The sequence below is a fragment of the Chiloscyllium plagiosum genome, unplaced genomic scaffold (genome assembly GCF_037043375.1).
Source record: "Chiloscyllium plagiosum isolate Xiang-an unplaced genomic scaffold, Cpla_swu_hap1 HiC_scaffold_22, whole genome shotgun sequence".
Classification (NCBI taxonomy): Eukaryota; Metazoa; Chordata; class Chondrichthyes; order Orectolobiformes; family Hemiscylliidae; genus Chiloscyllium; species Chiloscyllium plagiosum.
In genome coordinates, this window is record NW_028270160.1 from 41,833,115 (window position 1) to 41,861,114 (window position 28,000).

Below are 28,000 nucleotides of genomic sequence, written 5' to 3' on the forward strand. Positions count from 1 at the left end.
TTACTGGAAAGACATTGAAAGTTTTTGATGTATGGAGAGGCCTAATGGTTCAAAAATTGCAATGTGGCTTTTAACAAGACCAGTCACCCACACCTTCAAATCTGTGAGATCTTCCACCTAAAAGAAAAATAGCAGCAGACATAGGGAATACCAACATTTACAAATTCCTCTCAGAATCGCCTAACATTCTGACTTGGAACCATAGCACTATTCTTTTACTGTCACTGGATCAAAATTCCGGAACTTCTTTCCTGTGAGTGTATCTCCACCACAATCCAAGAGGATGTCTTACCAACACCTTCTCAAGGTAAATTTGAGATGAACAATGCTTAAAACTCACAGATGAACAATCAAGAAAATATAATTTCTTGAAAACTTGCTTGCAGGATATAAAATCATAAAAGGCAAAGAGTACGCTGGTAAAAATGATAAATTCATATAAAACATAGAATGAACCACAGTTTGAATACAGTCTTTGGATTTGGGTATTGTCACGAGGCACTGGTGTAGTGCACTGGAAATCAATCTTTGCTTCTCTCATTGGCATCACCAATGCGAAAAGATTTAATCAAACTAATCAAGGTCCTCAATTTATCTCATTGACAAATCCAGATTAATAAACAAAACAAAATTCTGTAATTAACAAGAAAACAGCTACTTATTGCAAAATGTTTGTTTTTAACTAATTGTAGAAAAGAAAGATGAATTGCTAACTTGAAAAGTCTTCATAATTTAAACTTAGTCCATTTAAAAAATCCCATACACATACAAACATATGCAAAAACTTAACAAGAAAGTACACAAATATTATGAGTAGAGAAGTACAAAACAAATCCAGTGACCCACAAGTCAGGCACCAATCCTTTAGTTCCCTTGACACTTTGATGAGGAATAAGGTTGTGGATCTTTCAATCACCAGTTGAGGATTCTCCCTTTAACTGGCCCTGAATCCGGTTTTTCCCTTTTTTCTTTCAAGAAGGGAATTTACAGAGAGTCAGGAGCTTGCTGCTCCGTATTTTCTTTTATTTCTCCAAACACAGAAAGGAGAGAGACGGAAAGATTCTTTATTTTACAGGTGGATGTTTCTGTTGCGTTGTCTTCTCAAAACTGTAGCCACTGGCCAGGAGCCAATCAAGAAAGTGTTACTGTGCTGATTTGGAGGTGTCAGTGTTGGACTGCGGTGTACAAAGTTAAAAATCACACAACTTTGAAGCACCCGATGAAGGTGCAGCGCTCCAAAAGCTAATGCTTCCAAATAAACCTGTTGGACTGTAGCCTGGTGTGTGATTTTTAACTTACAATGCTGAGTTCACCTGAACACATACACACAATTGATCCTGACTGAAAACCAATCAAAGGTCCATACACTAGTTTTGGTAACTCACTGTTTTTAAAAATCTTCTCCTTTGGTTTAAACAAGTATTTGTTCTCTTTTTTTAAAGACTACAGTCCAAACAATAAAAGTGATGTTTGCAATATTCTATTATTCTATTCTATGAAAGCCCTAGAGAAAGTATTTGCATTAATTGACTAAGATAATGCAAAGGATTGGGGAGACTATAGTTACATGAAAAGGCTTGAGCTACAATAATTATTTCCATTGAAATAGAGAAAGGAAAGATGATGCCTAATAGAATATTTTAAATAGATTGAATATAGGAACCTATTCTTTGTGGTCTTGTCTGGAAATCATCCTGTAAATCATTTCACTGCTGTTTGTGGAAATTTGATATGTGTAAATTGGTTGCAGTATTTCTTACATTACAATACATTGCATTTCGAAAGTTGGTTGGTTGGAAACCCCTTGAGATGCCCTGTGCTCATGAAACAGATTACTTACTTCAATTCAGTTCAATTTCAATATATTGCCCACACTGACATTCATTTTGGGTAAATTGCTTGTTAATTAAAAAACATCACATGAATGAATAATAATGATAGTAAAGAAAGCAATCCCTTCACAAACATCTAACTTTGAATAAATATGTGTTACCATTTCATTCCATTGTGCGTGCATAATACCATCTATTGATCAAACATTTTTAAAAGTTCTTGTAATGTAAAGCATAATTGAATTCAGAAACTTATCTGTCCGGCATCTAGCTTTTTGATTAATGTGTCCACTTGTGATCTGAGACAAGGGGTGATTCGCACTATTCATAACACTCTTTATTTTCATCAGGAAGTTTTGAAAACAGATTTCATCACAAAATATTTATTCATCAAACTCTGTTTTTGTATCCACACCCTGGTTTCCTATGAAAGCTGTACTAGGAAAGTTACCCAAAAACTAGACTAGACTACTCTCAACTCTAGCAATAGAGCAGATTTTCATCACTTTGGGATTTATTGGAAAAGACCTTCATTGTCTGAGTTAGTATAATCCCTTAGCCACAACACCTTAATAGTGTTGTCACCCCCAGTTCAACTTATCATCTACTTTGATACCAAAATACTTGTATCCGGTGACCATTTCAAGATCTGCATCTTAAATTTTTGTGGAATAAAACAATTAACTGTTTACTTTCTTCAAATCTATCACCAGTGATTTCACCTTGTTTTTATTACTTCAAGGAAATTATCATAGTACCATCTTACAACCCCTCCACCTCATTCCCACAGGTTACTTTGGTATTTCTGATGTGGTCTACAAGTGCCATATCATCAGCATACATCAGGACCTTGATGTCATCATGCTCTGATCAACAATCATTTACACAGAGGATGAAAAACAAAGGTGAAAGTACACAGCCCGAAGAAAATCTAATATTAGTTAAAATGGACTCTGAATAAATCCCAGAAAATAACAAACTTTTTTTCCTGTTGTGAAGGACATCACTGATGCCCAGTAGAATTGAAAGATTATCATCAAGGTTTTTCATTTGTCAATAAGCATGTGATTAAAAGCTGAAGGGAAACCAACAAAGCTGGTTTGAGGACTGTTGCTATTTTCAATTGTTATTGGATCAAAATCAGAACAACATAGTTCACTACTCTCTGAGGTTGACATTCAAACTATAACTGATCAATATATGGGACATAAAGAATTTAAAAGATACTTCGATATAATGTACACAAGACATTTTGTGACTATTGATGGGACAGTAACAGATTGGCAATCATTCAGCTTCCAAGTAAACAGTGTGACAACAGCTGAATTCAACAGCGAGGAACTGTTCCTTTGTCAAATGATTTCTGAAAGATCAGACAAGGAAACTGCCAAATAGTGAACACATTTCATAAGAATTTTTCTAATGATCTGATCAACATCATATGCTTTCCAGGAATTCATCCCCTAAAGCTGCTCCCTGTCTCCTATTTGTGAAACAATACAAGATTTTTTCACAATCATGGAAAAAAGCCAGCTGCAGAATCACAAGTTCATCATTGTCAGGCAGGCTGTAAAAGTCATCAATTCACTTGCAGCATCACAAAAATTGTATGCAAACAAAAAGGGGTTATTTCACTTTTTCAATGTGAAGCCTATTATTTTATGCACACACCTTGATTTATCTGGAATTATTTGTCCTGAAACAATAATAGAGTCTGTCACTACCTTCTGCACTTTAATTTTCCTTTCTTATAGTTTGTCAATTTTTTTATGGTCACTAACCATTATAACATGTGAGTTATTTGGGTAGATATTTTTAATTAGTCTCTTCAGACGTGTTATGACACACCTCTGAAGCAGATGGGACTTGAACCTGGGCCTTCTAGCTGTAACTGTGTCACAAGAGCCCTGGGTTCTTTGGATAATCATACCAGCACAAGACAGTCTTCTAGATTGCTGCTAAATATTGTTTGTTAATACACTGTACATGATGGTAAGGAAACAGAGCAGCATATTCTGTGCAGTATAGGATCACATCTCATAATGGAATACTAAGATATGAATTAACCCAGAGACTCAGTGACACATTTGCAAACTGTAACTCCACACCAACACTCAATACAATTGTCTTTCCTACAGCATTACTTGTAAGTTCTCATTCAAATAGATTTTAATTGTTTTTGTTGTCCACAAAAGATAATGGGCATAATCTTACAGAAGTCCAAACAATGTGAGCTATAGTGAGACCTAGGGCAGACTTGCATGAGAAGTCTGGCAAGGCCTATCTCAATATCATGTAGTGGGCGGCACGGTGGCACAGTGGTTAGCACTGCTGCCTCAAGCGCCAGAGACCCAGGTTCAATTCCCGCCTCAGGCGACTGACTGTGTGGAGTTTGCACATTCTCCCCGTGTCTGCGTGGGTCTCCTCCGGGTGCTCCGGTTTCCTCCCACAGTCCAAAGATGTGCAGGTCAGGTGAATTGGCCATGCTAAATTGCCCGTAGTGTTAGGTAAGGGGTAAATGTAGGGGTATGGGTGGGTTGCGCTTTGGCGGGTCAGTGTGGACTTGTTGAGCTGAAGGGCCTGTTTCCACACTGTAATGTAATGTAATCTAATTTAATCATGAATGTCTTGGGCCATGTTTTATGCTTTTGCCAAATGGTGAGGTAAGTTTCTCACCAGGCAGTGGCAAGTTGTCAATGAAGGAGAATTATAGCTCATTAAACATTTTAACAGTTCAAATTATCTTATTAATATCCAGTTTCCTATCTTAGCAAATCTCGGCACGGAAGTCAAAGTGGATACCTCGTGACTTCAACTCAACACGGGCTGTGAAGAACCTCAGTCATATGCACCTCTTATCCACCAACATAGGACATGACTCATGACACATCTCTGATCCACTTGCAGGCCATGTAGGAAACACAGTCTTGCATTCAGCAGCGACCATTGAAAAGCTGCAGCTGGGATACTTTGTACGTGTGTGGGAAGCACTTGACTTATGAATTGAACCATGCTCTATCTCGGGCTGCTCTCTCACTCTGTTCATGCTTACTTGAGTTGCCTAGCTGCAAGCTCACATGATCCATGCCAAAGCACTGAGACATCAGTCAGAGCCAAAGGCTATCATTCCTGCTTTTACACAATGATACAGACAAACTATTGTCATGATTTTCAGTAAGGATCTATCTGGAGAGGTTGGGAGTGGGTGTTCAGAAGTGTACCTTGGTGATCGCACATTGAGAATTTATTTTAATACCCACAGCACATTGATGCTTATTCAGCAAAGACAGAGCATGATCCTCTAACGAATTGGTCATGTTGGATATGGGTGGGGGCTAGCCCTTTGTCCAATCAAGGGGGACCTCTGCTGTTTGGAGGATCCAGATACATCAGTCTCAGGCATGGTCTTCACTCAGTCCAGGGTTTTAGCCACAGTCCACTTGGGTCACAGGACATGCCCATCTCCAGGCCAGGGAGCATGGGTCAGTCCTGTAAAACCAAGAGCTGTAGCCAAGCAATGTGTGTCTCATCAGTCAGTGAACAGCGGTCAATGTCTGGTTAGTCTCGTCAAGAGACTGTTTACTGAGGTCTGAGGCAAATACAGTTCAAGGGGTGCATCCATCAATTGTTACAGAGAGTGTAATGGGTGTCTGTAAGGGTAGTCAGTGGAATCACTGCCAAAAGGATTGGGGAGGCAAAGCAGAGGCATTTGTGCAGGTTCAAACTGGCTCAAAGGTAGATGACAATGGGTGGTGGTAGTGGAGGGTTGTTTTTCAAACTGAAGCCCTGTGCCCAGTGGAGTGCCACAAGGATCGGTTCTGGGTCCACTACTTTTCATCATTTACATAAATGATTTGGATGTGAGCTGAAGAGGTATAGTTAGTAAGTTTGCAGACGACACCCAAATTGTAGGTGCAGTGGACAGCGAAGAAGGTTACCTCAAATTACAACAGGATCTTGATCAGATGGGCCAATGGGCTGAGAAGTGGCAGATGGAGTTTAATTCAGATAAATGCAAGGTACTGCATTTTGGGAAAGCAAATCTTAACAGGATTTATACACTGAATGGTAAGGTCCCAGGGAGTATTGCTGAACAAAGAGACCATGGAGTGCAGGTTCATAGCTTCTTGAAAGTAGAGTCGCAGATAGATAGGATAGTGAATAAGTCATTTGGTATGCTTTCCTTTATTGGTCAGAGTATTGAGTATAGGAGTTGGGAGGTCATGTTGCGGCTGTACAGGACATTGGTTAGGCCACTGTTGGAATATTGCATTCAATTCTGGTCTCCTTCCTATCAGAAGGATGTTGTGAAACTTGAAAGGGTTCAGAAAAGATTTACAAGGATATTGCCAGGGTTAGAAGATTTGAGCTAGAGGAAGAGGTTGCATAGACTATTTTCCCTGGAGCATTGGAGGCTGAGGGGTAACCTTATAGAAGTTTATAAAATCATGAGGGGCATGGATAGGATAAATAGACAAAGTCTTTTCCCTGGGGTGGGGGAGTCCAGACCTAGAAGACATAGGTTTAGGGTGAGAGGGGAAAGATATAAAAGAGACCTAAGGGGCAACTTTTTCTTGCAGAGAGTGGTACGTGTATGAAATGAGCTGCCAGAGGGTGTCATGGAGGCTAGTACGATTGCAACATTGAAAAGGCATCTGGATGGGTATATGAACAGGAAGGAGAAGGAAGGATATGGGCCGGGTGCTGGCAGATGCAGTAGATTGAGTTGGGCGATCTTGTCAGCATGGACAAGTTGGACCGAAAGGTCTGATTCCGTGCTGTACATCTCTATGACTCTCTGACTCTAGGTGTTAAGGATGGAGATGAGGAGAGAAGTCAAGGTGTACATAGGCAATATGGAAAAGCATCAGAGGATAAGTTAAGTTTTGCGAAGGGGAGGAAGTGGCAGTAATGACCATCACAACCTCCATAGAGTGATTGTAGAGGAACAGGGAGGGCTTCAGTAAGGTCTAATATCAAGGTTCAGAGGACAATGTGATCAGACAGAGGTGAGGTTCAGAGTGGTGAGTCACCACATTATAAATAGGGAAAAGTGTTGTTTTTGCAGATATAGAAAAAGCATACAGAAAAGGGGTACAGCAAGAGAACTATTAATTCTGCAGGTATTTAGGGAAAGGTATCTCTACTTTTCAGTGCATAATTATGGATAATTAAGTACTAACTTTAATGTAGATTTATTAAAGAAAATAATTCCTTTTACCATAATGTTTAAAATAACAGTTTCAGCAAAAAGCTAAGATTACTGAAACATATAAGCGAAGCACGAAAAAGATACATTGTTAAGATGTATGTACAAGAATGGAATGTACCTATGGACAATGAAAGAAATTACAAAGGGAACATCGAGATAAGAGTTTAGCCTTATGACAGCACGTGCAAGGGGGAAAATTGCCAACTTGGAAAGAAGGGGGCAATGGGCGTGGAGCATAGATGGGCAGAGGCGAAATAGTAAGAAAGATTGGGTAATGTAGGGATCGGAAGAGGTGACCTCACGTAGCTCAAAAGTATAACTGTGTAATAGTTTGAATAATCATCACTTCAATTGCTTTCTGCTACTGGAGTCCTTTCTTGCAAGATCGTAGAATAAATTGTCTTGTTTCCAGCTTTGGTGATCTCGTCTAAATTTTACTGAATTTTGTTTCTAACAGATTTGGGTGCTCGTCCTGGGATCCCAAGCTCCGGTCGCTCGGCAATTGTTGGGAAAACGCTGATTTCGGCGGTCTTTAGTTTCCCTCTTTGTCGCTGCGGCTTGGGCGAGCGAGATCCAGACTGAGAGACCCTGGAAACAAGACAGATTGAGACAGGTTCGGTCGAGTAACTCTTGTGCACAGGACCCAGGTAAGAAAAAGGTCTTGAATAAGTATTATCCAGGCGACCGGGGTAGGCAACAGTATTTACTGCCATCACCGCGGGGCAGAGCATGCTGACACGTGGCGTGTTTGGTTGGGTAACTCTTTTATACACAAAACTCGGGTAAGATATATATCTCCGGGCGACCGGGGCAAGCAACGGTTGTTGCTGCCATTGCCGTGGGCTGGCGTACGGTGGGTTTGGTCCGGTAACTTTTGTGTACGGAAGACCCAGGTAAGATATATCTGTATATCTCTGGGCGACCAGGGCAAGCAACGGCTATTGCTGCCACCAATGCCGTGGGACAGGGCACGTGACAAGCGGCGGTTTGGTCAGATCAACTCTTGTGTATACAAGACCCGGGTATCTGGGCAGCCGGGATAGGTAGTGATAGTTGTCTAGGGCAAGCAATGGGGTGGTTGCTGCCAGGTATTGCCGTGGGACTGAGCGCATTTGACCAGGTAACGCTTGTGCACAGACCAAGGTATGAAAATGGACCTTTAAGTATTGCCTTGGTTGTCAGGCACGTACGAGAAGTACGGGGAATTGGCAACACATAAATTAAGGTATTTAATTAGCTAAATTAATCTGATGAGCGAGGTGTCTACCTGATTCGACCACCCAGCCTTAGACCGGTTGTTAAGAGGGGACAGTCCTTTAGGAAAAATGTTAAGAGATTGGAAGTACAATCCTCGGACGCGAGGAAATGATAAAAAGAATGATAAAATGTCAATTGAAAACAGTCTTACAGTCAGGAGGAATCAGATTATACTTCATGTCAGAAGGGCTAGTAGCTGAAGGGCTACTGAGGGTACACTTCATAACTAATTTATAGCCAGGCATCCAGAAAAATATTCAAAACCTAGAGGAGTCTTTGCGGGAAACTCAAAGTGTCTGTGTGTGTATGTGTGTATGTGTGTGAGAGAGAGAGAGAGAAAAGAGCTGTACAACTAGTAGAAAGTTTAACCCTTTGTGATTCAGTCTGAATGCACATTTGTTTGTTGGTGATTGAATGTTCCCTGGAACTTGAGATCCGGGACTGTTTTGAATCTGATTTCTATTATAGAAATTTTAACATGATTTTTTTTAAGGTTAAGAATTTTGCAAGATTATGGGCGGCACGGTGACACAGTGGTTAGCACTGCTGCCTCACAGCGCCAGAGACCCGGGTTCAATTCCCGCCTCAGGCGACTGACTGTGTGGAGTTTGTACATTCTCCCCGTGTCTGCGTGGGTTTCCTCCGGGTGCTCCGGTTTCCTCCCACACTCCAAAAATGTGCAGATTAGGTGAATTGGCCTACGCTAAAATTGCCTGCAGTGTTAGGTGCAGGGGTAAATGTAGGGGAATGGTTCTGGGTGGGTGCGCTTCGGCGGGTCGGTGTGGACTTGTTGGGCCGAAGGGCCTGTTTCCACACTGTAAAGTAATCTAATTATGAAATAAAATGTTAACTCCTGCTCTTTTTACAGGTCATGACTACCTTACTATTAGTTTCTAACTAATCTCTTTTATCCTTACATAAAAGCGATTTGTGGAGGACAGTCAAAGTCTCAGTTCAACATTAGATTGTAATAAATCAAAAAAAAAGAAAATCCTATGGTTAAAATCGGTGACCTTGGATTCGGCCATTATTCATGCATGAGAAGTTTATTTTATAAACGACCTATAGCATTGTAATTGAGCAATGGCTGGTCAGGACTACTTGAGAAAACTAATTTTGGATCAAGGGACTAAAACCGGGTAATTATAGTGGATTTCAAAGTTGGGAACTGTATGCATTTTACATTTTAAATATTAAACACTGAATAAATGAATTTATAATATATAAATATATATATATATATACACACACACACAAGTAAGATTCCTAGATGTATGTATATTTAGGAACAGGCTTTAAAGTTAGACAAGCATAAATTGAAAATTATATTTGAGATTACAGGGAGCAAGAAATATTGCAATATTTCTTTAAAAATCAAGATCTAAACAAAACATGGGATAATAAAGAAAAGGACAAAACTAAAAAGAGAAGGAAACCAGAATGGTGGCGGGCAGCTTGTTGAAAATAAAGGGAGGAGGTGTTAAGGGGTCAGGGAGACAGGAACAATGATCAAAGTGGAAATCCCCACAGGCGGGATGTTATTACTGTGGAAAGACAGGTTACTTTAAGAGAGAGTGTCCTGATCCGAAAAAGGAAATAAAGACAGTGCTGTTTTTTAAATCTTGATGAAAAATAGGGGTGTCAGGAGTTCCTGCTCCCGGGGACCCACCAGGAACCCTTGATAAATTTAAAGGTGGGACCTTACAAAGAGGACGTAGTTTTCCTAGTTGATACGGGGGCAGCAAGGTCATCCTTAATGTTTAAGCCAAAGGGAGTGGGAACGAAAAAGTTAATTGGATTATGGCGACAGTTTTGTGATGAGAGGCATGAAGAGTCAGTTTTGCGCTCATGACGAGATATTGCCACCAAATTGGGGATTGAATTAACTGCAAATGGTGCAATGGAATCTGTTGAGGTTGTTAAAAGTGAATGTGCTCGCAAAAAAAGCAATTACAGAAACAGGGTGAGAAGTCGCAAGTGACTGGTAAACAAACAGAACTGCGCAATTACAGTTTTTAAAATGTTTTAGTCACTTGTTGTGTTTGCACCCTAAATTACATAATATATATACAATTAATAATTAATATTTATAATAAATCAATTGTGTTAGCCTGAATCAATATTAATTGGCAGGATTCCATCACACATTCTCAGTGACCTGTCATATTAATTCATGGTTCATTTAAAATATGAACTGCATTAATTCATTGTTAATTAAAGAATGGAAAGATATTTAACTGGCCAGAGTGTGTGCAGGCAGTGGCAGCAATAGCCTTATTGGTAGAGGAGAGTCGGAATCTTACTTTTGGGGGAGCCTTAATAGTCAGCACCCCACATCAGGTACAGACCATACTAAATCAGAAAGCAGGACAATGGCTCACAGACTCTCGGATCTTGAAATATGAGACAATCTTAATAGGACAGGATGACCTTGTGTTAGTCACAGACAGTTGCTTGAATCCAGCTGCATTTCTGTGGCGGAGAGAGGGGGGTGTCCCTTGGCAATCCAGAACATGACTGCCTTGATATTACTGAATATCAGACTAAAGTATGAATGAACTTAAGAGATGTACCATGCGGGAGCTCGGTTGTTTATCGACGGGTCCTCCCAGTGATTGAGGGTAAAAGGCATAATGGATATACTGTAGTAGACGGGATAGAGGAAGCATTATCGAGGCTGAAAGACTGCCTAACGGCTGGTCAGCTCAAACTTGTGAACTCTATGCCCTAGAAAGAGCTCTCAGAACCTTAGAAAACAAAAAAGGAAAATATGTACAGACTCCAAATATGCGTTTGGAGTCATATAAACGGACATCAGAAGGGGAATGAACCAGAAGTAAGGGGAAATAGACTGGTCGATGAGGTAGTTAAAGAAGTGACCCTGAATCCACAAGGAGCAGTGATATACTCCCTAATACCTACAATTTTAGATCTTCAGGATGCCCCATTGTTTACTGCAAAGGGGGAAAAGGGACTAAAAGCTTTAGGAGCTGCAAAGACAGCAGATGGGGCAGCGTTATAGTAGTTAGTACCCCCCCATCAAGTCAGAACTGTGTTAAACTAAAAGGCAGGGAGATGGTTGACGAGGCCATCCTGATGGAAGAAGATGACCTGGTGTTAGCAACAGACACCTGTCTAAACCCATCTACCTTCTTATGGAAGGGAGAACCTCTAGACAAACGAGAATTAGAACATGACTGTTTAAATATCATAGAGTATCAAACCAAAATTAGACAGGACCTGAGAGATCTACCTTTACATGACGGGGATAGATTGTTTAGAGATGGATCATCGAGACTAGTGGAAGGAAAAAGACACAATAGATATGCAGTAGTGGATGGTAACAAAAACCAAACAGTGGAGGCAGACCGGCTGCCAAACACATGGTCAGCCCAGACCTGTGAATTGTATGCATTAAATCAAGCTTTAAAACACTTAGAGAATTGGGATGGGACAATTTACACTGATTCTAAGAATGTATAAAATAATAAGGGAAGGGCTCAAAGGAGGAAGGAACCCAGAAGTGAGACCCTTCCAAAGTATACAGGTGGATTACACTGAACTACCCCCAGTGGGAAAACAGAAGTACCTGTTAGTCTTAGTAGACCACTTAACCGGGTAGGTGGAAGCTTTCCCAATGTCATTAGCCACCTCAAAAGGAGTGGTGAAAACTCTCCTTGAACATATCATCCCACGATATGGAATAGTGGAAAGTATAGATTCAGACCAAGGTAGCCATTTTATTTCCAAGATCTTACAAGAAGTAATGGCAAGAATTTCACACCCCTTTCGCACCCACCCTCCTCTGGTGGGGGGAACAAATGAATCAAATTTTAAAGAAGCAATTATCTAAGCTAGTCCTAGAGACTCGATTACCGTGGACAAAATGTTTACCTATCGCATTGCTACGCATTAGGACTGTTCCTAGACATGATATAGGCCTCTCTCCTTGTAAGGTGATGTTTTGGATTACCTTTTTTGGGTGGAAGAGGGGAATTACCAACTGTAGAGTTCAATGATAAGTTTTTAAAGAGCTATATTGTGGCGCTCGGCTCTTCCTTGTCTGTCCTTAGGAAGAAGGGTCTGTTGACCCAGATACCTCCACTTGAGTTCGACAACCGGGTGATTGGGTCCTGATCAAGACCTGGAAAGATACCAAACTCCACCTGAGCTGGGAGGGACCATTCCTAATCCTGCTGACTACTGAGACAGCTATCCGGACTGCTGAGAAAGGGTGGAGTCATCACACTCGCATCAAAGGTCCTGTGAATGCCCCATTGACGGAGTGGCACGCTCATCCTACAGACAACCCTCTGAAAGTTAAGCTGAGAAAGAGGGAATGAACTAAGATAAAAGACTCTTTTAATGTTTGATGATACATATATTGTATTGATTGTAAGGGTTGCGTGGACTCACCTCTCCCAAGTGCCTAAAGGATTAAGATAGGGTGATAGGCAGGGTTCAGAGATGGGTGGGTACTGGTATAGTATTATGACGTTAGTAGTACTAACTGTTCAAGGAAGCGGGAAAAATCACTTCATTACACTATGCCAAATTTATGCCAAACAAGAGGGACTTGCCAAGTGTTGGGTCTGTGCAGAGGGCCCACACCATGGCGAATCTGGGATCCCCACCTCGGTAAGACCGCTCACCAAAAGAGAAATGTACGATGTACAACAATTTGACTCGGGCTTAAATAATACAAAGTGGGAATCTGAAAGGAGCAAATATAACTTTGCGGGATGGTTCCCAAGGCCAGCCCGGAAAACCCAGGGTGTTATTGATAGCCTTAGAATTTCCCCACCAAAAGGAGCAGTAAATAACACCTGTTTCTGTAATCGGAATGACGCTGCACCCTTCCAATTAGGAAAATCATCTTGCGTCCATACCAACCAAGCCACTGCCACGAACACTCCCCAAGTATTGAACAGGACATATTGGGTATGTGGTCTGATAAAAGCTCCTTGGATGCTGCCTGACCTACTGCGCTTTTCCAGCAACACATTTTCAGCTCTGATCTCCAGCATCTGCAGTCCTCACTTTCTCTTATGTGGTCGAAAGGCCTATCCATTTATTCCCGGGTAAAAATACATTCGTGTGACCGAATGTGTGGAAATAAATGCATGTCATGAAATTGATAAAGCAGTGCCTTAAAACAAGAAAGGCTCGAGTGGTTGCTGTTACCTTGCTTATATAGTCCCTCACCTCCGAATAGAAAAACATGAGCCCAACCTAAGAAAGGAGGGGGGGGATAAGATGTAAGACCCGAGAGGTCCCCGAAGGAGACCGTCTGCTGTGGACGCTACTCCCAAACTACAAGGGCAGGGGTGGAAATACAGAAACTGGTGGCTGCCCTTGAAAATTTAATTAATGATGCCACTGGCGCAATGGGAGAAACTCAATCCCAGATATCAGCCATAACCACCGAAATGATAGCAACAAGACTAACAGCTTTACAGAATCGAATGGCATTAGACTATCTCTTGGCCGAAAAAGGGGGAACTTGTGCGCTGATTGGTAAGGGATGCTGCACCTTCATCCCAGACACCTCTTCCATAGTGAAAGATAAGGCAGAAATAGTACAATATAAGAGAAATTGCGGATGAACTCCGAAAAGATGAAAGATGGGGATGGGGTGACTGGAGACTGACCGGTTGGGGAAAATGGTTTGCTAATTTAGGCATACGTGTATTACTAATAATTGTAGGTTTACTGATAGGATTCAATGTGTTGAAATGGATAATGACTAAGCTGGTAATGTCTTTGGGAGGACAACAATACAAGCACAAGAAAGAGAGAGTAGCAAAGTACTCCTGGAGTTTGAAAAAGACAGACTTAGAAGGACAGAAATGGCAAGATTGTGAACCTCTGCACCATAGAGTGAAAAGAGGGCAGAAAATAAAATTGCAAAAACAACAAATGGTAAAAGAAAAGAAATGGGGGAGTTGTTAGAAATGGGGAAAAGTGTTGTTTTTGCAGATATAGAAAAAACATACAGAAAAGGGGTACAACAAGAGAACTATTAATTCTGCAGGTATTTAGGGAAAAGTATCTCTACTTTTCAGTGCATAATTATGGATAATTAAGTACTAACTTTAATGTAGATTTATTAAAGAAAATAATTCCTTTTACCATAATGTTTAAAATAACAGTTTCAGCAAAAAGCTAAGATTACTGAAACATATAAGCGAAGCACGAAAAAGATACATTGTTAAGATGTACGTACAAGAATGGAATGTACCTATGGACAATGAAAGAAGTTACAAAGGGAACATCGAGATAAGAGTTTAGCCTTATGACAGCACGTGCAAGGGGGAAAATTGCCAACTTGGAAAGAAAGGGGCAATGGGCGTGGAGCATAGATGGGCAGAGGCGAAATAGTAAGAAAGATTGGGTATTGTAGGGATCGGAAGATGTGACCTCACATAGCTCAAAAGTATAACTGTGTAATAGTTTGAATAATCATCATTTCAATTGCTTTTTGCAACTGGGGTCTTTTCTTGCAAGATCGTAGAATAAATTGTCTTGTTTCCAGCTTTGGTGGTCTCGTCTAAATATTATTGAATTTTGTTTCTAACAGTAGGTAGAAATGAGTTGTAAGAGTGTGGCAAGTTAAAAGAGAACACGTAAGCTCAGGTGGTGGGCAGTGATTACCTGGCAACCAAGTGGTCAAGTTTTCTCATTTGCTCCTCCTTGTTTAAATGCTTCTATTGGTTTGCAGGAAGCGCATGGTGGCTATTTCACTCCTGAAAGGTTTATCCAACTCAAAGGCACAGTATGTAGCATCTGCTGAAAGAAAGACAAGTTAATATTCTGCAAGTTTAAAATGATTTTTTACATAGAACTGAGAAAGGTTTATTTTTTGGCTGGTTTCTTTTCTAGTCTGACCAGCTCCTTTTTGTCTTGCTCACAGCCCAAGTTGTTCAGCTAACAAATTACTAATCGCATGGTTGTTGGCAGACAGAGGACCTGTATCATTGATAATTGGTTTCTAGTTGACAAAATTTCAGCTTCATTTGTAAAGAATTATGGAACCCATAGCGGCACAGACAGGGTTCACAATAGGTATCAAATTCCTTGCTTTCAAAACATGCAGCCATCCATGTAAATCCCTGGGTTTCAAGAGTTCTTTTGCATTTTCATCTATAGTTTTAGGAAGCCCAAAACGAATAAACATGGTTTTTATAATCGCCTACCCTAACTGCCCTGGAAAGTTTGTAGTTAGTTGTCTCAATGAACCGCTGAAGTCCTTGGGGTATGGGAACATTCACAGTGTTGTTAAGAAGGGAGTTCCAAGATTTTGACCCAGCAATGGGAGAAGGAATGGTGATACAGTTCTAAGTCAGGATGGAGTGTGACTTGGAAGAAAACTTACAGGTGATGATGTTCTCATGTCTTTCCTGTCTTTGTCCTTCTAGTTCTTGTATTTAGAAGGTGCTGTCAAAGGTAATTGGTAAGTCGTTCAGTGCATCTTGTAAATGGTACACGTTGCTGTCATTGTGCATCAGTGGTGAAGGGAGTGAATGTTGATGGTGGTTGGAGATTCAGTCTAGTGGTCTGCTTTTTTCTGCATGGTGTCATGCTTCATGTGTATTGATGAAGCTGTACCCGTCCAGGCAAGTGAAGAGGAAACAATAAAGTTTGTGTATTTATTTTGATGAAAAATGTAGCAATGAGTGGCATAATTCCATTGGTTAAAATAGGGTGTTTGGATTTTCTTTATTAATAGGATCACAACGCCTTCATCTTGCATCTGCTGCATGCTGACTCTGCTCTCTGTGGCAGACCGGTATACTACTGCAGGGCATCTAGTCTCTTTGGCAATATAACCATTATTTAAAAACTGATATAGATTCTGTATGTGTACCATGGAAAATATACTTCACAGTACTATTTTTATCTGGAGCACTCCTTGCACTCGGGAGTGTTATAAGCCATGACTCCAAAGTCATTCTGTATTTAAAAACAGAACTTCCGTATTCATAATGTCTTTCTTAATCCCAGGATGTCTAAAAACTCTGGGATCTTCACTTGGTATACAGTGCTCACTCATTCCCAGCCTATCTAATGCTCACAGCATCTGTGTCTTGCATTGCATTGCCTTTGTGTGATTTTGCTCCTCAGCTCAAGATGCCAGGTTCATATTACTGATGTTGTGCCATGCTATTTAGTGCAAACACAAAACTGGAAACTTGTTGCAGTTGTCAGCAGACCTCTGTCAAGGGAGCTTTTGCTCATGGTTTCCCAACACAGTATGCTGCTGTCTCAAAGTACCAAGGACACGGGTTCAATTCCACCCTCAGGAGACTGTCTGTGTGAAGTTTGCACGTTCTCCCTGTGTCTGCATGGCATTCCACTGAGTGCTCCAGTTTCCTCCTAAAGATGTGCAGGTTAGGCAGATTGGCCATGCTAAATTGCTGATAGTGTTCAGGCAAGTGCAGGCTAAATGGATTAGCCATGGGAAATGCAGAGTTACAAGAGATAGGGTAGAGGAATGGGTCTGGGTGGGATGCTCTTTGCCGGTTGGTGTGGAACCTGAGTCTATGAGTAAGGCAAGGTCAGCATCCGATTCCAGTCCAGGCTCTGCTCAAGGTGGTAAAGTCATGATCCTCTTGTAAGGAAGAGCCAAGTGACAGCTAGCACATCATCCATCTTGGCTTTTTCTACTTATAGTGGGCTGCTTTTCTCATGGAATGAGAGGGAGGCAGGTCCTGCAGGCAATAAAAGTTGATGACATCCCCCCACAGTTGGAGCAGGTGATTGAGTAAGCAGGCAGCACAGAGGGCATCCAGGATTTGCTATCAGGTGGGTGAGAGCAAGTGGAGAAGATATTGCAGGCAGTAATGAGAGTGGAAGAGCATAAGTCTTGGTGCGACGTGGATACAGGAACAGGCACAGAGTGAGTAGGATTTATCGGAGAGAAACTAATGGTACTTATGTTGGCAGAGTGGAGGAGGACGTTGACTTTCTTCTTGCAACCTTCCAGCTGGCTGAGAGTGCTTTAACCTGGGTATACAAAGTTAAAAATCACACAACACCAGGTTATAGTCCAACAGGTTTAATTGGAAGCACACTAGCTTTCGGAGCACCGCTCCTTCATCAGGTGATTGTGGAGGGCTCGATCGTAACACAGAATATATAGCAAAAATTTGCAGTGTGATGTAACTGAAATTATACATTGAAGAATTGATTGTCTGTTAAGCCTTTCATCTGTTAGAATACAGTTATAGTTTCACTTCTTTCATGTGTAAATCACAAAACCCTTTTTTTTAAAGCTGCATTCTCGGGTTAGCTGTTAACAATGGTGATAGCTAGACAATATGTTGAAGGTGTTAGCCCCCTGTGTTCTCTGTCTATGACCTGATGTTTAGATTGACTCCAATCTAAAAAGTGAGAGAACAGAGTTTTACATAAATTCATGCAGTTTTTGAGCTCAGAGTTCTACATGAATGTATGTGGTTTTTGAGCAAAGTGCAATGTAACTCTGAAAGTACTAAAAGAATTCACCACACACAATATATATGTGTGCATGTGGGTCTTTGTCTGTCTGTGTGTGTGTCTGTCTGGGGTGGGGGTTGTGAGTGTGAGAAAGTGTGTGTGTGTGTGTAGTGAGTGCAGAGTGTCTTAAGTCTGTGAGGGGGTGTATGTGTGGGAATCTGTGTGTCTATAAGGGTGTGTGTGGGTGTCTGTGTGTGTGTCTGAGTGTGTGTGTGTGTGTGTAGGAATATCTGTGTGTGTCTGTGTAGTGCAATGGTGATCACCTGTAATGTGACATTAACCTGGGTAGCAACCTTGGACCAGGCTGCCATGGCCTGCTGCAATGGTCTTTACTGCTGGTCCTGGGGAAGGAAGCAGTCATGTGTCAGCACTATCCCATCCAACAGGACCTCCTGGACCCTGCCAGTAAAGTGAAGCACCAATTTCCTCCTGTTTTCCAAGGCTGCAGAAACATAAGCAACTGTGCCGGGCAGGCACAGACTAACAGCGTTTGTCCAGATGCACAACAATCTTTTAAAGATGGTGTGAGTGCAAAGGATGCTGGTCTTTTGATGGATATCCATTAAGTGGTGAGTTGTTCCAGGTACAAGGTAAGATGGGATGGAAATTGGATTTGAGAGACACCTTAGAGAAGTGTTCGGTAATTAAGGAATGAGTTTGGTCAGACACAATAAGAAAACCTGCTATTCTTCACAGCAACAACTTTTCCAAAAATTTCAACGCAATTCGGACTTAGCCAAAAAGATCCAGCTCTATGTCATAGGTGGAGGGAGTTTGTATTTTTCACATGGGTTTTATTGATGAGAGACTGCACTTCTCAAATGAAAGCAATTGCTCTGAGAAATAAAATGGCCCTTTCTTGTCACAGATCATTATCTTTAGGAAAAGTGATATTGTCTGCCAGACTTATTTACTTGCCTTTTCCCAGTGCCTACCCATGATCAATCTCTCCCAATTTAATATAGTGACACTTTATGTTCATTCCATGATGAGCACATCTGAAGAAATTCGAATGAACTCAAAATGTTAATTCAGTTTTTCTCTCTCTACAAATGCTGTCAGAACCTGCAAAGTTTCTTTATCATTTACTGCAGTGCTTCAGATTTCCAGCATCTACAATGTTTTGCTTTAATCCCATTCACTTTAGATTTGCTAGGGCTACTTGATGAAATACTCGATCAAATGCAGCCTTGATGTCAAAGGCAGTCACTCTCACCTCACTCCTGGAATTCAACTCTTTTATCCATATTTGAATCAAAACTGTAATGGGGTCAGGGGTTGAGTGGCACTGACAGGTCTACTATGAGCCCAGCTCATGTTATTACTGGACAAGTCTGGTCTCTGGCTGAAATCCGACATGCTGAATCGTTTTCCTCTTTGCTTTTAATGAGGTGCTCTTTTACTGAAACACAAATATGCAATGCTGCACATTTGGGTTTAGCAGAAAAGCAGAAGATCACTCTGCAAAAGAAATTAAGATAAATTGGGATAAGCCAAATGAAATGCATATAACATATCTAAAATTTCAAAGTTCATCATAAAATGCAGTCACTTTAATCCCAGCTATATTTCTTCACAGTACTCACATCAGGGAGATTTCCTTTTCCTATTCTACACTGAATTAGCTATCCCTTCAATTCCCAGTTGTGAGAATCTAATATCCTCTTCCTTGATTCATGATAGAACTGAGAAGTAGCTTCTTCAGCTTCAGCAACCACTTCTGGATATTAATCAAACAATCTGAACTGGAATTTTTATTAAACTCCTTACACTAACGTCATCTACTTTTAACAATTCTAAACTATAATTTCCTTTTTTTTCAGGAGCAACTGCTTTATACATCCTGCTTCAGCCAAGAACCCAACAGAATCGCCCAAGTGAAATTTAAAAGCATTTTTTTCCAAGCTGCGACTATTTCATCACAGCCCTAGAAGACAATTCTAGAATCTTATATCTAACAGGTCAATGCATTATACTATTGATCTTGTTCACTTTTAAACTGTCCCAATGTACACAAATTCACTCAGCCTCCAGAAGGATTGGCTGACTGGCAGAAGGCAGATGGTAAGGATACAGATGTCTTTTTCAGGATGGCTAGTGGAGTTCTGCAGGAGTCTGTGTTGACACCAGAATTAATCACATTTTACATTAATGATTTGGATGATGGAAGTGAGGGCATTGTTGCTTAGTTTGCAGATGACACAAAGATAGGTGGAGGGACAAATGGTCTTCAGGAAGCAGGGAGGCTTCAGAAGGACTTGGATAGGCTCAGAGAGTGGGCAAAGAAGTGGCAGATGCAATACAATGTGGGAAATTATGTGGTTATACACTTTGATGGGGAAAATTGAGGCATAGACCATTTTCCAAATGGGCAAAGGCATTGAAAATTTGAAGCACAAAGGGACTTGGGAGTCCTAGATCAGAATTCTCCTAAGGTTAACATGTGGGTTCATTTGGCAGTTAGGAAAGCAAATGCAATGTCAGTATTCATTTAAAGAAGGTGAGAATACAAGAGGAATGTGCTGCTGAAGCTAGATAAGGCTCTGGTCAGACTGCATTGAAAATATTGTGAGCAGTTTTGGGCACAATATCAAAGGAGTGATATGCTAGCATTGGAGGGGGCCCAAGGGAGGTTTCTAATTATTATCCCAAGGATGAAGGACTTGTCAAATGAGGAGTGGTTAAGGACTCTGGATCAGTACTCAATGGAGTTTAGAAGGATAAGGAGGGAATCGATTGAGACTTAGAGAATACTGAGAAGCCAGGATAGAGTGGACATGGAGAAGATGTTTCCACCAGTAGGAGGCTAGGACCTGAGGGCACATTCTCAGAATGAAGAGATTATCCTTTAAAAATAAGATGAGGAGGAATTTCTTCAGCCAGACAGTGGACAATATTTGGAACCCATTTCTGTAAAAAGATGTAGAGTGTATTTAATAAGGGGATCAAAGGTTATGGGGAGAAGGCAAGAGAATGGGATTAAGAAACAAAGCCATGATTGAAAGATGGAGCAGACTTGATAGACTGAATGGCCCAATTCTACTCCTATATCTTATAATCTTATGGTCTTATGGTTTCAGACTTTTTTTTGAAAAAGCATCACCTTTTTAAAAAAAAGTGCTACATAACAACATACAAGTTAATCATACAAGTCACCTCTTCTGACACATAGAAAACCCATAGCCATTGTTTCATTCATAAATCCAAACTCAAAGTCAAATGATATACACCTTATATCAAAGTACCCAAACAGAGCACTACAAAGTAGGTAATTATTAAGTCAGTGATGCTTAATAGCACAGTTGATGACAATTCCCATCATTTATTGATGAACAAGAGACAAATGCGCTGGGAATTGGCCGGGTTGGATTTGTCCTGCTTTTTGCATACAGGACATACTGGGCAATTTTTCACATGTTTGGGTAGATACCAGTGTTGCAACTGTAGTGGAACATTTTGACTAGCATCATGCCAATTCTGTATCGCACATCTTCAATACTATTGCCAAAAGGTTGTCTGGATCGTAGCTTTTTCAGTGTCTCCAAACATTTTGTGATATCATGTGATATGAATCAAACTGGCTTGAGACCAGCATCTACGATGCTCGAGACCTCTGGAGGAGACCAAGATGGATCATTGACATGGAACTGTAGGGGGAAGATTGTTGCCTTTTCTTTTGCACTGATATGCTGGGCTACCTGATCAGGATGGAGGTATTTGTGGAGTCTCCTTATCCAGTGAGTTGTTTAATTGTCCACCACAGGCATTAGTGTCTGGGTATGGCAGAACTGCAGAATTTAGATCTACTCTACCGGTTGGAGAATCATTTAGTCCTGTCTGTCATTAACTACTTGTGCTGTTGGGCACACACATAGTCTTGTTTTACAGCTTCACTGAACTGACATCTCAATTTAGGTATGATTGATGCTGGTCCTGACATGCCCTCCTGCAATCTTCATTGACAAAGAGAATACAAGAATTAAACTAAAGGATCTGTAAGTGATTGCATGTAGCATTTGAAACAAAAGCGATGAACTGAGAGTGAGAACAGAAATGAATAGGTATATGCTTGTGGAAGTGATATACTAGCTCCCTAACAGAAATTGTGCAACAGGGTTGAAGATAACGAAAGAAGTAGTACCAGCTTGTAAGGAAGGTACAACAGAAATCATGGGAATTTTAATTTACACCTCGACTTGAAGAATCAAATGGGCAATTTAGCCAAGATGAAGAATTCATAGAATCCTTTCTAGATAGTTTCTTTGAATAGTATGTTCTGGAACTGCTGAGAGAGAGGGCTATATTAGAGCAGGATCTTTGCAATGAAATAGGATTATTTAATGAATTTATATTGAAGGTAGCAAGCGCAACATGTTTTAATTTTATTTTCAATCGAGAGAATTGATTCAGAGAGTATATTTAATTATTAAAGAGTACTTGAAAGCAAAGCTGGCTAAAGTGAATTGACAGGTTAGTTCAAAGGATAGATCAATAGAGGTTTAGTGGCAGACATTTAAAGGGTTATTTCAGAATACACAGAATGGATCATTCCACTAAGTAAGAAAAATTACAAGGCATAGATCCACCATTCCTGGTTAAGTAGAAATATGAAAATTGGTATTGACTAAAAGAAAAAGCATATGGGGTGGCACAGTGGCTCAGTGGTTAGCACTGCTGCCTCAGGTGCCAGGAACCTGGGTTCGGTTCCAACCTCAGGCGACTATCTGTGTGGAGTTTGCACGTTCACCCTGTGTCTGGGTGGGTTTCCTCCAGGTGCTCCAGTTTCCTCCCACTTTCCAAAGATATGCATGTTAAGTGAATTTGCCATGCTAAATTGCCCATAGTCTTCAAGGATGTGTAGGTTAGGGTGTGTTGGTCAGGGGTAAATATGGGGTAAGGGGAATGGGTCTGGGTAGGTTTCTCTTCAGAGGATCAGTGTGGACTTGTTGGGCCAAAGGGCCAGTTTCCACACTGTATGAGTTCTATGAATACCATTTAATTGTGTAAACGTAAGTGGCAGGTCAGAAGGAATATGAGAAAAAACAATGAATGACAACAAAGTTAATAGAGGGGAAATTTCAATGTCGGAGAAACCCAACTAGAAACATAAATTAAAAGATGCTAAACATTTATACAAATATTTAAAGAAGGGAAGAATTGCATGTTGGTACTGTAGAAAGTGAGACTGGGGAATAATAATAGAAATTAAGGAAATGGTAGACAAATTGAACAGGCATTTTGCTTCAGTCTTCACAGCAGAAGATATAATAAAAGTGATAAATGAGGAATGGAAGAGAGAAATTCAAGAAAATTACTATCACCAGGGAAGTGGTACTGAGCAAATTGGTGGAGCTGTTGGCTGACAATGTATGGATTTTTCTGATAGACTTCATCCTCAGGCTTTGAAAGAAATGGCTAATAAGACAGCTGATTTGTTGGTTTAAATTTTCCAAAACCCACTCGATTCAGTGATGACCCCATTACGTAGCAAATGTAACTTTTTTTATTCAGAACGAAGGGGAAGACAGAAAGTAGGATACTTCAGGCCAGTTAACTTAACATCAGTCATCAGGAAAATGTTAGAAGCTATTATTAAAGCTTTTATAACAGGGTACTTGATTAAGCATAATGTAATCTGGCAGAATCAATGAAAGGAAAATCATGTTGACCAATTCATTGACCTTCTTTGAGATGGTATCATGTACTTCGAATAAAGGGACACTGGTGAGATACATTGTACTTAGATTTCCAAAAGACATTTGGCAAAGTTCAATGTCAAAAGTTATTGTCTAAAGTAAAAATTCCTGATATAGGGAGTAGTACATTGGCATAGAATATTGCCTAGCTCACAGGCAGCACAAAATGGGCATAAATGGGTATTTTTCAGGTTGCAAGGTGTTTACAATTAGAATGTGTTTACAGTTTATATAAATTACTTAGATGAGGATAGAAGGTTGCCAATTTTTCTGATTTATATGAAGATATATAGAAAAGTATGCTGTGAAGAAGGCATGAGGAGGCTACAAAAAGATATAAGTAGGTTCAGTGCATGGGCAGAGGTGGCTTAAATGGAATATGATGGAGAAGAATGTGAAATTGTCCATTTTGCACAAAGAATTTTAAAAAAAAATCTAAATGCTGAGAAATTTAAGATCTCCAAGATGCAGCAATTCATCCTCATGAATGAATCACAAATGGTAAACCCTAAGGCTTTCTATAGGTATTTAAGGAATAAAAGAATGACGAGAGTAAGATTAGGGCCAATCAAGGATAGTAGTGGGAAGTTGTGTGTGGAGTCAGAGGAGATGGGGAAGCACTAAATGAATACTTTTCAACAGTCTTCACTATAGAAAACAACAATGTTGTCGAGGAGATTACTGAGATACAGGCTACTAGACTAGGTGTGATTGAGGTTCACAAGGAGGAGGTATTAGAAATCCTGCAGAGTGTGAAAATAGATAAGTCCTGGATGGGATTTATCCTAGGATCCTCTGGGAAGCCAAGGAGGAGATTGCCGAGCCTTTGGCATTGATCTTTAAATCGTCATTGTTTACCGGAATAGTGCCTGAAGACTGGAGGATAGCAAATGTGGTTCCCCTGTTCAAGAAGGGGAGTAGAGACAATCCTGGTAATTATAGACCAGTGAGCCTCACTTCAGTTGTTGGTAAAGTGTTGCAAAAGGTTATCAGAGATAGGATTTTTTTTTTAATAGATATTTTTATTAGAAATTTAACATTTTTACAAGTTTACAAAAATAAACTAAGCTCTCCAACGCCAAACCTTTTCAATGTGTAAAACAAATATGACCATTCAACCCTATCAAATGTCTTTTCCATGTCTAATGAAACCACTACTCCTGGTATCTTTCCCTGATGACAGGCTTGAATCATATTCAAAACCCTTCTAATATTATTGGATGATCTACGGCCCTTAATAAACCCCGTCTGATCCTCCTTTATAATATGTGGCAGTATCCTTTCTAGTCTCAGTGCTAACGTTTTAGAAAGGATTTTAAAATCTACATTTAGCAAGGATATTGGTCTATATGATGTACAATCTTCTGGGTCCTTTCCTTTTTTAAGGATAAGAGAGATATTTGCCTCTTTCAGCGAAGGCGGGAGACAGCCCTGACTATATGCATAGTTATACATGTCCATAAGTGGACCAGCCAATATTTCTTTATAGAATTCAGCTTGAAAACCATCTGGGCCGCGCGCCTTACCATTCTGAAGTTGCCTAATTGAATCAAGTATTTCTTGGACTGTTAGAGGAGCATTTAGGACCGATACTTGTTAGGCCTGGAAAGGTCAAATTTTTAAAAAATGACTGAATCCTCCTCGTCCTATCTTCACAATCCTGCGATTTATATAACTCAGAATAAAATTCTCTAAAGATCGCATTAATCTTTTTATGATTATGAGTCAAAATACCCGTACTTTCCTTGATAGACGTAATAGTCTGAGGGGCCTTTTTTTTCTTTGCAAGTATCTATCCAGTTTGTCGCCATATTCATATAACCTTTGTTTTGCAAATAGTATTTCCCTCTTAGCTGTTTGAGTAAGCGTAGTGTTTAGAGCTGTCCTAAGAGCCGTAATCCTTTGCAATTTAATAATAGAAGGTCTATCAGTGTATGCTGTTTCAGCTGCTTTTAAGCGAGCTTCAAGCAGACGCTGTTGTTCTCCCTTCAATTTCTTCTGGGTCGCTGAATAGGAGATGATCAAACCTCGCATGTAAGCTTTGATGGTCTCCCATATCATTGATGGGTTGCTAGGTTTTAAAGTTTTAAATTCTTGAGAGAAGTACTTGACAAATTTATTATCTTTCATAAGGAAGGGGTCCATACGCCAATGCAGAGGGGATGTCCCATTGTTCCTCGCCTTAGTTTCCATATATACAGCAGTGTGGTCGGAAATTGCTATACTACCTATTTTACAGGATGATATGGAATTTTAAAAAATCGAGGGGGCAAAAAACATATCAATTCTGGTATGACATTTATGTGGATTAGAGTAGAAAGAAAAATCTTTGCCCTGTGGATGAAGACATCTCCATACATCTACTAATCCTAATTCTTTGTTCAGATCCATCAATTGTCGAGATCTGGGAGATACTCCTGCAGTACTCTTGGGAATCCTATCTATTTCCGGATCCATAATACAATTAAAGTCTCCCCCTATAATTATATGATGGGCACCAAAAGCCATCAATTTTGAAAAGGCTTCCGTTATAAATTTAAAGGGGTGTGCCGGGGGGGGCAGTACAAATTTAAAATCCCATATTCCTCTCCATTTATGAGGGCTTTAATCAAGATATATCGTCCAGATTCATCTTTTATCTGATTTAGGATTTTGAAAGGGAAATTCTTTCGAACAAGAATAACAACTTCTCTGCTTTTTGAGCTAAATGAAGAAAAAAAGGCCTGATCAAATCCACCCTGTCATAATTTCAAGTGTTCTTTATCCGACAGGTGTGTCTCCTGTAGGAGAGCTATATCAACTCTTTCCTTCTTAAGATTTGATAATATTTTCTTCCTTTTGACTGGCGAATTACTCCCCTTGACATTCCAGGTGCACCACTTAACCGACTGATCAACCATAATCATCTGGGCGAGTCCGAGACCCCTCGGGAGGGGAAACCCTATCCAGAACATCCCGAGCATAGATCATATAAAATTTACAAAAATAAAGCCTCTCTAATACACCCACAACAATACAATAAAAAACTATTTCTAAATAAAAAAATATAAAACGTATCTAAGTGGAGATTTTCCCCCTTGTTCCCAGGGGTGTCACTTCCTCTCCACAAGTCCATCATATCCTCTCCCAACCAATGCCCCACCCTTGACCCAGGCGCTCCTCAATAAAATGAGGAGAATTCAAATATAATACAAAGCTAGAGTTAACAGTGAGCACCCACCCCCACCCATACCAACACCTGGATATATTTGGTAATGTTAATACGATATATAAACATATAACTATAAAATTACCACCTCAACAATAATAATTAAATATAATAATACAAAATAACAAGGGAAAACAACCCCGCTCCTAGAGACAGAGGTAAAATAGAATAAGGTAACCGCCTCCCTCCACCAACATTAACCAAACCCCCCAGCTTATATACATACATATATATACAGATACACACACGCATATACATACATCCCTCATATATACATAAAATAATAAATGAAAACAACCCCAAGGGGGGGGGGAGAAAATCAAATCCCTCTCCCCACCCCCGATGATAATATTAAACAGTAAGGTAAGAGAGAAAAAAGGGGGGATATAAACCAAAGTGGGGGGAAAGGCAAACCAACATCCATTATGTCTTACAATTTATCTAAGAGAGTCCAAGAATTCCTTAGCCTTTTCTGGTGATCCGAAGTTATATACGGATCCTTCATGGTTAAAGCGTAGTGTCGCTGGGTAGCGTAAGAAGTACTGAATATTTAAGTCCCTTAAATGCTTCTTCGCCTCGTCGAATGCCTTCCTCTTTCAAACCAGAGCCGGGGAAAAGTCCTGGGATAACATGATCTTGGATCCTTTATAGATCATAGCTTGGGGGTCTTTTCCAAGATTTCTAGAGACTTCTAGAAGTATCTGCCTCTCCTTGTAGCTCTGCAGCCGGAACAGGACCGGGCGTGGGCGCTGTTTTGAGCCGGGCCCGCGTATTGCGACCCAGTAGGCCCATTCCACCCTTACCTGGCCTGATCCAGCCTCCAGATTTAAAAACTGTGGCAGCCACTGCTGGAGGAATGCTGTAAGCTGGCCTTCCTCTTCCCGTTCGGGAAGGCCCAGCAAACGAATATTTTTTCAGCGACCTCGATTATTAAGGTCGTCAATGTAATTCTCTAAGGTTCGGACTCGCTGTTCGAGAGTCCGGACCTGATCCACGGCCGATTGCGCTGTAGTTTTGGAGGTCACAGCCTTTAGCTCCGCCCCTCCGACTCGGCGCTCAATTTCTTTAATGTCTCAGTCGTGCTTCTGCAGCGCAGCCGAGAGTGAGTCCCATCGATTTCGGGACTCCTCGATAAAAGCGTTGATCTTTGTATCCAGCTTGGAGATCATCTCCACAAGGCTTGTCACTGTAGGTAAGTCCCCTGGGGTGGCTGTGGACACCTCTGCTGCAGCTGGAGAGGGGGGGGAGGGGATCCTGCTTGTTGAGAGCTGCGGACTCCCTTCCCTTTAGTCATTTT

The 28,000-nt window shown here is 40.6% G+C and overlaps 1 pseudogene; it reads right to left on the reverse strand.

The window, feature by feature from the left end:
• Window positions 1-27,997, reverse strand: LOC148145978 (uncharacterized; annotated as a pseudogene).
• Between the last annotated feature and the right edge of the window lie 3 nt (window positions 27,998-28,000).